Source organism: Meleagris gallopavo, chromosome 2, assembly GCF_000146605.3.
Source record: "Meleagris gallopavo isolate NT-WF06-2002-E0010 breed Aviagen turkey brand Nicholas breeding stock chromosome 2, Turkey_5.1, whole genome shotgun sequence".
Classification (NCBI taxonomy): Eukaryota; Metazoa; Chordata; class Aves; order Galliformes; family Phasianidae; genus Meleagris; species Meleagris gallopavo.
This window is the reverse complement of record NC_015012.2, coordinates 10,781,161-10,793,908: the sequence shown is the minus strand read 5'-3', so window position 1 is coordinate 10,793,908 and position 12,748 is coordinate 10,781,161.

Genomic DNA, 12,748 nt, shown 5'->3' with positions numbered 1-12,748 from the left:
TTGCCTGTGGGTGTATCTTGTGGTGTTGGCTCAGTGTCACTGTTGTTGAGGTCAGTTCGTTCCAGTGCCCTCTATTATGGGAGATGAGGTTGCCCATTCCTCATCCACATCCTAGTTGTCAAGGGGCCCTTATGGCGGCCAGCAGTGCAGCTCCAGAATAAACGAGAAGCTTGAACCTTTCATTGGGTCTCTTGCCAGCAGGTGGGAACCTTTCAAAGTTGTCCTTTTACTGAGAAGGGCTGAATCGTCCGCCCTAAAGCATCCCTTAATGCAATTAAAACCAGCACTACTGCTTCTCCAACACTGGGGCCTCCGATACTGGGAGGGGAAGCGGTGGCTCCTCTTTGAAGTCCCACCTACGTGAACATCAGTGGCAGGACTTCAAAGGGAAGCTGCTATTTCCTGTTGGAGCTCAGCCCTGGTGCTCAGCACTGCTAACAAAGCAGTCGGACTGGTTGCAAAGGAACTGATCCAGCAGAGCCCTTAAGCACATGCTGAAGTCCCTTGGGACTTAGCCATGTGGTCTGCTGGGCTGGGACTCAGCTGGGCTGGATACGAGACTGATGGCCAGGGTTACATCTCCCAGATCCACTTTTCAAGGTGAAGAGACAGGCTCAAAATCTTTCACAAATGGATAGGTGCTGCAAAGTTTGACTCTGTGTTCATAAACAATGATCTGTGGTACCTGTGCAGCAGCAGCAGGTGGGAAATACCATGAGAAATCAATACTACTGAATCTAGCAAGGGTCCTGGGACAGACAACAGGTTGTAGTAACTAGTAGCAAATACTTGTAAATCACGAATTCCTGCTACGTGAAATCAGCTTTGTTGAGTTCACCTGTAAGAGGCTGGCCAGATGAGGATCCAACCCAATAAACAGAGTTGTAAAGACAGGAGTCTATTTGCAAGCAGGTAAGAAATGCTAAAGGTACAATCACTCAGCTTCTCCTTTCGATGAGTAGTACTTTATTTTAGAGTTACTCTGCTGTTTGAGGAGCTACTTGCAGGCTAACGGCAGAATGGGGATGTAATTTTCTAGCAAGCATTATTTAAGTAATTCCCGTAATTTGCACCAAGTTCTGCTCTCATTTCTTGTCCTCAGGCTAGAGGTAGACCTTATGGTCACGATACACAATGGATGGCGCAGTTGCCACCTCCAGCCTCATTCTGAGTATCACTTAACCACCTGTCCTGTAGCAGTGCTGCATGACAGCTTCTCCCTTATCACAACCTGCATGAACCCCCACAGCTGCTTCATGTGTAGAAATTACAAGTTGTCTGGGAGACATTTCATGTGTGGCTCTTTGTAACTGGAAAGGCTTGCAGAACAGATGTATGAGGCTTGAGTGCAGTGCTATTTGTAGGCTTTGGAAATAAACAGGTCATGAATCCTAAGAAAGCCCAGTCATTTCCAGGTCTTGCTCCCAAAATTCCTCTCGTGCTTGAGATACCCCAGCTTTCCAAGCCCCATAATAAGACTGCAGTTTTCCTCTATGTTGCTATTCTTCTTACAGGTTTTTTACATGCCTTTTTGCTAATCCCTCATCCCAAGACACTCTGCTGAGAATAGTGTCATTCGTCAAGATTGTTGTCTCAGACAAACTGGAAACGTCTTCATTTAGATCATGAAAATACCCAACTGTTAGGACACTGGATTTGGATGTCACTGCAGACATATATGCCCAGCCATTCAGGTTCTCAGAGGCGATTTCTGACACACCTTTGCTGTGCAAATGAACATTGCGTAGTTAGTGCTGACCAAGGCAGCAAGATTTACTCAATTCCATGATACTCTGCTCTGTGATTTTATGTGGAGGTCTGGTTTGGAAGTACCCACACACAAAGCATAGACATGTATTGGATGGGGCAGTTGTTGACAAACAGACATGACTCATTGCTCATGCCTGAATGCTCTTTGTTCCCGAAGGTGAGTGTGGTCACTTTACTTGGAAGTGAAGCTGGTGACCTCAGAGACTTGGAAAAGTGCAAACTCAGCTTTTCTGCACCTTGAGAATTCACTAGAAAGTTCTGAAGCAATTTCTTAGGAAGGAAGTCTTGCGTTGTCTCTGAAGCTTGGGGCTAGTTTGTGGGGAAACTGTTCAGTGCTTGGTTCTAATGTAGGTATTATGGGTGGTCATGAGAAGTTCATTCAGTCTATTTCTTTGATTTCCCACCTGTAAAAGCGTGCGGTAACACACTGTCACAGGCTGCCCGGGGAGTTGGTGTAGTCACTGTCCCTGGAGGCATTGAACTACCGTGGAGATGTGGCACTGAGCAATATGGGTTAGTGGGCATAGTGGAGTTGGGTTGACGGTCAGAAATGATGCTCTTAGAGATCTTTTCCAACCTTAATAATTCTTTGATTCTGTAAAATGGATTAACAGCTTCTTACTCATGTGGCTACTAGCTAGCAAGTTCTTCCGGTAAGGAGTCAGTCTTGTACAGATACTAGCTTTGCTCTTCAGCGGGATTCTCATATAAAATGAATATATAATATAAACAACTAATTAGGATATAATATCAACAACTAAGTAGGATGGATTTTTGGAAGAATTTCTTCCAGAAGCTGCTTGGATTCAGAGAAGGTACATTTTGTTAATCTTCATTTGTGTGGTTTCTACCCATGGGTTAATACTGAAAAGGTTTTATCCAATTCAGGGTATACAGGGTGCAAATATTTCTATTTGAATAATACTGGAGAATAAATTTAGAAATGTTTAAAGAGGGTATGAATACCTCAATCTGCTAGGTGGAAAAATTACTACTTCTTGTGGGTAACCCAACCTGTTTAAGTTGCTAAAAACATACCTGCCTTAAAAAAAAAGAAAGAAAGAAAAAGAAATAGCTGAAAAGAGAGCTTTTTTAAAAAAAAGCAACCCTCTCCAGATTTCTAGTTTAATATTTCAGTATGCAACAGTATTTTCATAACTGCAGCTTTTTTGGGCAGAGGTGGGGAAATTAGAATATATTAAAGAACTCTGGAAACCACTTTCTATTTGTAAAACATGTTGCGTGTGTATCATAACACCTACAGTACTTGTAGCCCTGCCAGATTGTGCATTGACTGCCAGAATTTTCCTCGCTAAATGACATTATACTACTTTGTGGGTATCAAAACAAATATTTTGAGGGGAGGGAGCATTCTCATCCACAAAACATTCGTCATGCTTGCAATATTCAGTAGTAGCGTTTTACTTGAAGGCTGCTGTGCTTTTCAGTTGCTTAACATAAGCCAGAGGATAGGTGTGATGAATGTTTGGTGCTTTCCAGCTGTCCATTGGCATAATATTTTTTGCAGTCTAGCAGCCCCTAGGGTCTCTTAAGGATTTTAGAGCTTTGTGATGCTAGACACTGTATGAAGACAGTGGAAGACAAGAGTAGAGATAATAGAATCACAGAATCATAGAACTGGTTGGGCTGGAAGGGACCTCAAAGCCCGTACAATTCCAACCCCCAGCCGTGGGCAGGACTGCCCCCCACCAGCTCAGGCTGTCCAGGGTCCCATCCAACCTGGCCTTGAGCACCAACATGGGGCACCACAGCTCTCATCACTGCAAGGAAGGAGAAAATAGGTGTAGAGGTTGCTGAGGTCTCCTCAGTTCAGCCACTAGGACAGCCTCAAGTGGGCTCTTCCAGCTGCTTCTAAAGCTGCCATAAGCTGGCTCCAGCTGACACCGAGAGCCATGCCCCAGCTGCGGCTTGCTGGAGCTTCTGCTGTGCCAAAGCTTGAGAGGAGCAGGGAGCAGAGAGCATTGCCCAATGCCTTTGGTACACTCATGGCATCAGTGTGCTGCAAGCTGCATCAGCCAAGCAGGGAAGTGGAGATATTTGCTGACATTTTAATATTATGTTTCAGTGGCACTCCTTTTTTTTGTTTGGGATAAAAGCTGCGATTAAAATGTAAGCTAATTAGTAGTTAGTTATTAACATCTATTTGCTTTTTAATCATAATGGACAGTTGTGATCAGTTTTCACAGGTGTAAAGAACCAGTGTCCTGCTAAGAGCAGTAATGTGCTTTAAGCTGCTGCTCTGCAGTTTTCTGACCAGAGAGGCCTGTTGGATTTTGGGATTTGTTATTAGAGATGGATGATTAAAATAGAAAAGAAATGGAAAGCTGCATTGGAGCCAATTAGGAAAAAGTCTTCAGGAATAGGCTGTTCCGCTTTTTCCACTGTTCTTCTAGAAATGTTATTGTCTGGGATTGATGGGGTTGCTCCAGAGGCTTCAGGGCACATTAAAGGGTAATAAGGAGGGCATGGGGTGAGAAAAAGGTTCCTGCTGGGTTAAAGAGAGACACATGATAGCTCATCTGGGAGCAGAGAGTCAGGTTTAATAATGTCCTTGCTAAACGCGGTTAATAATTGAGGTCAGGGCCCTGGGTGAGGGTAATAAGGGGATAGGCTCCCATGTGTGGAGTGATGGGTAAGGACGAGCTGTTCGCAGCTCTAGTGATGCTGATAGGAGCGCTCAGCGGGCTGGGCTGGCTCACTGGGGACCGTGATGGCCTCAGGTAGTTCGCAGAGCACTTGGTTTGGGTTCTTTTTTCCTGTCTTGTCTTTTAAAATGTTTGGTAATCGCATGACTTGCAGAATAGAGGGGCAGCACAGAAGTAAGCATGCTGGCTTAGTGCAGTCAGAATGCCAACTAATCAGCTGATGGAGATCCGGTTAAGACAACAGGCTTATCTCTCTCCATCTTGCTGATGGAGTAATGTACAGCTGGAAGTAGAAGCTAAAGGGCTCTACATTTCCCTCAGAAGGATTGCATTTAGGTAGCTTCATGCTGTACATCTGAGTCCCTCCCAAATCCCACTGTGGTCATCCTCAGAGTGCTATGCTGAAGGCAGCATTGCCTTCTCATTGTGCAGAGAAGGAATAAAACTCAAACAACCAAGAGGCTTGGTTCAAGTCAGGCTGGGAATCTCTGCTGAAACAGTTACTGATCAGACTTTCAGGTTTTTGTTCTAATGGGGTTCTGAGCAGTGTCCATACAGTATTCACATTTACATTGCTGGTGTTGCCACAGACCTGAGGGTATTCTCACAAATATGCTGGGAGAGGGCCTTATACTTGCTACAGGGGCTGACATACAGGGCAGTTGTGTTCAAGGCATCAGTTTCTGCGTGACAAATGAAAGCGACTTTTAACTGTCATCACTCTGAGAAGCCCCAGACTCCTTATATCAAGGAGATAGTGAGGAATAGCCTTCAAATGAAGAACCCAAACTGGAGAAATGTACTGCTTGCTTTGTGTGCTGCACTTCCTGGCCCTGCTCCTGCCACTGGGTGCAGATGGGATGATGCTGCCTGGTGCTGGAGATCCATGGGCTGCTCCCCAGGGCTGTCTCTGCACCAGGTCTGAGCTGCAGCTTGCTGGGAGCAGGCATGCGTTCTGCCTGGCATAGCAAGGGGAAGTGAGCGCAGCCCATCAGCTTCTTCCACCTCCTGGCAAAATTGGAGGGAGGATGGGAAAAAAAACACACTCTTTGATTACAACCCATGTATGTGCTTTGGCAGAGAGAACACAGTGTAATTGTGAGCCAGAATTTTGTGATTAAGCAGTAAATCCTTGAAAAGTGTAGTTCTGCAGGCTTTGGGTGAGGGAAAAGCGTGTCTCAGGTTTGCCCTGAGGGCTAGGGGAATGGTAATGTGCTGGCTGGTCAGAGGAACTGCAGTGCTGTGTGGGTCTGAGTTCAGCTCCAGACACTTGCGCAGTATCTGTTGCAGATTCCCCCACCAGACACTCCATCATCCCAACCTTTGTTGGCTTTCCTATTTATTAGGAGGGGGGAAAATACTCTTGCCCAGGTAAAAGGTGTGGGAAAAGGGCAGCCCTGTGCTAGTCATTGCTTTGCCCAGCACAGCATCACCACACTGCCTCATGTAGAGAGGGTGACCCACAGGGACTCTGTGCCGGCAATTAATAATAAATCACAAATATCACCCAGGTTCTCTGACAGACCCTTCCTTCCTTCCACAGGCTTGCACTCAAGGTATGGGGTAAGAAAAACAGAAAAGGAAAGAAATAGCTTACTCCGTGGCCAGATTACATTAGTTTGGCAGCGTTTGCCTGAAAAAGACCTGGTAGCACATGAAAAATTAATCAGTATGGGAAGGACTGGAACGCTAGCATGAGATCTAGCAGGCTGATGAAGCACTGAAAACACGGCATGAATAAGTCATTCATAGCTTATCAACCCAGTAATCATTTCCTCGGTGATAACCACTTTTTAGAAAGTATTAAACTGAACATGGCACGGACTTAAAATGTAAGATAAATCCGGGTTGCGCTTTGCCTGGTGGTGTGGCTGAATGATGGAGGGGGCCGGCAGGAACCCAGCACTTTCTTTGGGCTCTTTGTGCAGGGCCATGTGACAGGCACGTCCCTGGGGATGGCAGCGCCCAAAGGGACACACCTCTTGCTGCAGGGTTGCAGCAACATACTGCTCCTCTCACATCCCAGTGCTCTTGGGTCAGCAGAATACCATAGTTTGTGGCTACCCAGACTTTTCGTGCTCCCCACTCCGAGCTTGGGTCCTGTGCAAAAAACAGCATGCTGTCTGCAGAAAAATATTCTACTGTGAGGCATAAGTTAATCTTAATTGTTGCATTTCCTCACTTTTTGGCTTGGTTTTGTCGCTGCCGTGATGTTCTCTTAATGCTGTTGTTGTTTCTTACATTAAGTGTTCTACAGATGATGGATGGTCGGGGCTCTCTGATGTTTCCTTGCAACAGCTCATGTATACGTGCTGCTAAAATATTGGCCAAAGGAGATGATTAAGAGCATGTGATGGAATTGGGGTTTCTGATCCTCTGTCTGGGTGCCATCGTCACAGGTATTTCCAGCTGAGATTATACTGTTGTACCCCTGCTGTGCCTTCATCTGCGTTACTCCACTGTTCCCAAAAGAGAATCCATCCCTGCTGGTGGTGACGGGTGCTCCCAAAGTCACAGAGTCCCAATTGTCTTCTCTGCGCGATTCATTTGCCACATGTTTAAAAATGAATGTAGCTATGTGAATAAGAGGAAAAGTTCAGGCGGAGGAATAATTTATAATTCCCAATAATATTGCTTCTAGCTACTGTTCTATAGTGCCAAATCCTGCCCGCTGTGGTTTGAGCAGCTAACAGCTATAAAAGTTTGTTGACCCGAGAGGCTTAGTATCAACCATAGGTACAGTCAAAGTCAATATGGAGGCTGAAAATCTAGTGCTAACAGAAAAATAGAAGTCAATATTTAGGATGTGAGTCAGGAACTTAAAATAGGAAAGTGAAACAGATGAGGGCTGTAGCTGCAAGAGTGTTGGAGGTGAAATGTTTAGATCCGAGGACCACTGCTGATTACTATCTTCCTCTCTAACAAGGTTGCTCAGTCTGCTTCAGAAATTCATTTCCAGTGGCCAGGCCACCTCCCTGACCTATATTCCTCAGACTGCCATTACGTCAGAGCCTGCCTATTTGGGGCTATAAGTGAAATCCTCTGTCTTCTAGGTGAAATCCACAGGTAATTATACATGGGGCAAATATGGGCTGGGGCACAGAGAGGCCAGCAGAAGAGTTTGGCTTAGGTCTGTTTATACTGGAAAATCCCCTTCTAAGGCTGTACTGTTAATTCTTCAAGGGGAGGGGAGGGGTCATGGGGAAACTCCCCTCGTTGGAGGCAGTAGCTGACGGGAACAGTGATTTCACAGTGAGGCTTTTCCAGCTAAGGATCAGGTGGAAAAGTAACCAGCCTTAAGTGGGGGTTTTCAGACTGGACAGGGGCACGATGAACTGAGAGCTTTTACCCACAAATGAAAATGATGTGGCCTTATTTACACAATGAGGTATGGGGAGCAATGCCCGAGCACACTGATGATGAATTTTTATGCCCTTCAGTGACATGGTATTTTAATTTATACAACTTTCCTCAGTTTGGCTGCATTGGACCAGACCTCCAGGAGATGTGAATCTGTCCAACCCCATTCAAGTGGAGCCCATTTACTCCTAAGCTAAGATTCTAGCCCACATCTTCTGGGATTTAAAGAAATTGGCCCCCAACCATGTTCTCCCATTGCAGTAGCTTGGTAGCTCAGAAGTGCGTGGGAGTCACCCTGACATTATTTTGCTTCTGTAAGAGAACTCCATGGCATCCCCTTCTGACACATGTGATGACATTCTTTTGTTTTGGCTTTGATATCATAACATTGTTTTCACAGACTTGCCCTGATCTTGTTGTGACAAGGTCAAGTCCCATTCAATTCAAGAGGAAAGTATTAATACTGAAGTGAAAAACCTCTGGTATTAATTAAGCTCTGAGTAGTAACTGCTATCCTTATTTGTTGCATGTCAGATACTTCAGCCAACACAACTGGTCCATGCCAATGGTCCGTGCAGTGCTAATTTTAATTTTAAAAAATATGGGTACTTGAATGATTGCTGGGCTCGACAAAAGAAAAAAACGGATGCAAAATCTGAACCATGCTCAAAAGTAAGACCAGAAGTAGAAGGGAAAGATGTCCAACAAGCAGCCTTGCAATACGACACAGTTGAATGGGAAAATCTGTTGCTGAAATTATTTTTTGGGGTGAAAAGTAAGGTTTTAACTTAGCTATATTTTTATGTAAATTTGAACTTTTTATTCAGAAACCCAAATCTCAAGTATTTCAGCTGAAACAGTTTGATTGTAATATGGTTCCTGTTTCTTGGAACCCCATCAGACTATCATGAGTCTTGCCAGCTTTTAATGTAACATAATTGCTGACTTGCACAATTTGCTAATATTATTGTAATATCAAACAATTGTTATTTTGTATTGTACTCAGGCAACAAGGATAGTGAGCACATTCTGAAGTATACATGTGGGGATATACAGTGCCTGGTAGCTATTTCCCTTAGTATTTAGTTATAACAAAGTATACAAACTGCGGTACAAGGTGAGGAATGACGTGGCTATGGTCCTAAATGAGGCCTCCTATACAGTCAGAATGTAACAGGATCCCAGGCTGATGGGGTGTTTCCCTGAGCTGGAGAACCCCTGGTCATCTCATGGTCCCATTTACTGCAGCCTTCTTTCTCCCTAAGGAAGAAGTAAACAAATCTCTGTTTTTTTTCACCTTGGGGACTAATATTAATATGGATGCCACACCTTTCATCCAGGCTTTTCCAGCCAGAGAGTTCTCAGAGATAAGATATCCATAGACATTATCTATGTCATGTAAGGGTATGTGTAACGGGCTTTCTTAAGGCTGACAGAAATCCAGAGTTTCTGGTTCTCAAGATTCCTTTTTTAGTGTCAGGTAAAGCAGCAGCTCTGGGGTCTGGCAGCTGTTCCATTTCCCTTCTGCTGCATTTCTGCCGAGGCCCATTCCTTCATGCCGTGCTGACTCTGGTGGCAAAGTGAGCATAACCCTGGTCCTCCAGAGCTTTCTGTAGTGAGCGTCTCAGCTGGGAGCACTTATCGTCATCATACCTCTGGACTAGTCCTGGGACTTCCGAAAGGCAAACTGTGATTTAGTCTGAAACAAAACTGCTAACAAGGGACTAAACAAGGCCGTTGTCTAAAGCACTGGATATGTGTCAAATGCTCTGAAGGTTTTGTTTTAAACATAGTAGGTATTGTAAAATGTTCTTGTTACTTACTGCTATCGGATGCAGCAGTACAGATTTTAGAGGCACTGAATGTCCTAAATTGACCTAAAATTGTTTTATTCTGCATAAACATGTCATGATTTTTAAAGAATTTAAGCATTCATGGACAGAGACTTGGAATTTCTCCCCTCAAACAGTACAAAGCTTTCTATTGTGAGCTCTGACACATCAGGAAATACTGGATCTCAGACTTACCATTCTTCAAGACTGAATATTGTGTATTCTGTTGCTCTGAAGATTGTAGTTTTACAGAGATGTTACCACTAAAGAAGAAAGCATGAATCGTTGTCACTTGGGCACATGTCTAGAGATACATCTTTGTGGAGGTCTAAAGGAGGAATATTGAAATCTGTTTTCTTACTCTGCTTGCCATAAGGAGGATGAAAATTACCTTGACGAGAGGATATTAAGAACTTTGCAAGGCTGGCCTAACAATGAGCTGCAAGACAAAGCAACAACTCCTTTAGTGAACCTATGCCATCTCCAAGCAGCAGAAGACAAAATTCTTTACTGTTGCCCCAACATAAAGAAACATGTGTCTGGACATATTAAACACCAGCTACATCTTCCTGCAAAACTGACTGTAGGAAAGGGAAGAGGAAGAAATGGAAAATCCAATGCCAATTTCAAAGTAGCTATTCGACAAAGATGCACAAAAATTTAAAGGAGAGGTAAAAAGCCCTCAGAGCATTTTATGCCTCTGAGTGAGACTGGGAAACAACCGCAGGCTCCTGGGCTAGCCTGCTACAGGTACATTGACTCTTTTGCCTAAGATGTATTTCATTAGTATATCTCAAGGAGGATGGGCTGTTAAATAATTCAAGCTGGATAAGATTTGCTGCAATGGAAAACTTGTATGCCTCTATGCCTCTCTAGCTGAAAAACCATTAGCAAAAAGAGATCAGCACAACATTGTTGAAAACTGGACTGTAAACCTAAGAGGAGAAAATACAGCTGGATTTGAAACTACATTTTAATTTGCCACACTTCTAAATAATTTATTGTACATCTCACAATATATTGAAATTAAAACCTGAAGTATGACATACAGTAAATAATTCAGAAAGGCTCTTTCATCAAGTATGAGCTAGGTTATTGATACTTCATTTTAGTTAGATAGACAGCAATGTCAGCTCCTGCAGGGATCTCTCTGCTGACGGGTTTTGCTGGAGTTGGTACTGGTGAATCCTTTGTAGGCCTCAGCCTTGCAGCTCCCCTTATGCATGCTCAGCAGTAGGCTGCAGGGCAAGTTGTGACCCAGACCGTGCTGACATGCAGCACTGTGCCTCTGGCAGAGAGCAGGCGCTTGTGTGCCACTACAGCTCAACTCGTCCCTACAGCTTTGGGATGTGGCTCCCTGAAGAAGATGGGGCCATGCTTGGAAGTGTCCAGAGCAGTGCTTTGGGTGGATGTGCAACCTGCTTTGAAGTTAGAGTGCTCCTCTATGTTCCTGGGATAACTGCTCTGGGGGGAAGAAAGTCTTTCAAAAGCAAGAGGAAGGAGGCCTTAATTACTTGACAAAACCAAATATTGACATTTCCTGCATGTTAAACTTTCATTCTCAAACCATTGATAAGGAAAAATATTTCCAAGCTTAAAACAAATTCTGAGGGTAGAGCACGTGTGGGAGTCAGGGGAGGCTGTCTTTAAAGAATAGATTCTGAGTTTTCTTGTCATGTTTTATCAAGGGCTAGTCCCAGAAATGCCAAGGTCTTGTAACAAATGTATTTAGGATGGTCTTCAGCTGCTTTGAGTCAGCATAGTTTCAGCTGAGCTCTGTAGGTTCTCCAGACTGACTTCCTATTTCTCTCCAAGACTTAAAACAGAAGCTCTAAAACACTGTCAGCAAAAGTGGTACTAAAACAGAAAGTGTTCTGTATTATACTGATGCACAGTCAGACCAGAAAGAAGCTCTATGGTGCCATAGAAAAATCTAGGTCTGTATCTATGATCTGATTGCAATTATTAGTAAACTTCACTCCAGATACAAAAATCATCCATAGAGGCAGTAAGGGACATTTGTAGACCCTCAGGTGGGCACAGGAAATTGAGCTTCTAATATGGTGACAGCTGGGCAATTAAAAGGAGAAATGAATGTCTTGAAATCTGAAACAGTCCATCTTCCTTCCCTGACTCAGAACTCCTTGATCGCTCTCTGGTCTTAATGGGACATATTGTGCTGAGGACAAATGTGCAGTAAGAGCCAGGTAATACAGGGGGCGATGACACCATGCCCAGCGAAATGTCTACATGAGGTCTGTGTGTGGCTGATGCTCATGGAGCGTGGAAGTACTGTCTTACCCCATCCTTTACTTTCTGCATCCGTATGTCAAAGGGTTGAAGGTGTTTCTTGCAGCACAGGAAGCAGTGGCTTCAGCCCCCCCTCATGTTGGGAAATTGTTTCAGGGTGTTTCAAGTCATTCTGATTAATGCTTCTCTTGGCAAGGAGGGCTGGAAACTGTTTTAAGACACATCTACTGGTTCTATCATCCTGGTGTGAGGGACTGCCTGGGGTAAGGGTTGTTCTGGCATGGGAATGTGAGTGGGTTTCTTCTGATCATGCCTGTGTTTCGTCTTAACTAACTGCATTTTGTTCAGGATGGGAGGGAACCGTGCATGATCCTTTACCACGATCCCTAGCACAAGCCAGATTCCTATAGCTTAAATAATATCACCCAAATCTCCATGGAATCATAGAATCACCAAGGTTGGAAAAGACCTCTAAGATCATTCAGTCCAACTGTCCACCTACCACCGATATTTCCCACTAAACCATGTCCCTTAGTACAACATCTAAACACTTCTTGAACACCTCCAGAAATGGTGACTCCACCACCTCCCTGAGCAGCCCGTTCCAGCACCTCACCACTCTCTCAGAGAAGTATTTCCTAACGTCCAACCTGAACCTTCCCTGGCGCAAATTGAGGCCATGATGTTTAGGGTCTCCTCTGGTGGATCACATGGGTGCTATGGTTCATGAAGATATAGCCTGCCAGCATGCAGTGAGAGAGTTGGGCATAACAACTTCTGTGAGATCAGGTAGGGAATCTGGTCTGGAGGTGGCCACTGAACCCATGTGTCCGTGGCAATGCCCATCAGGTCACTGGTGCAGGAGAATGC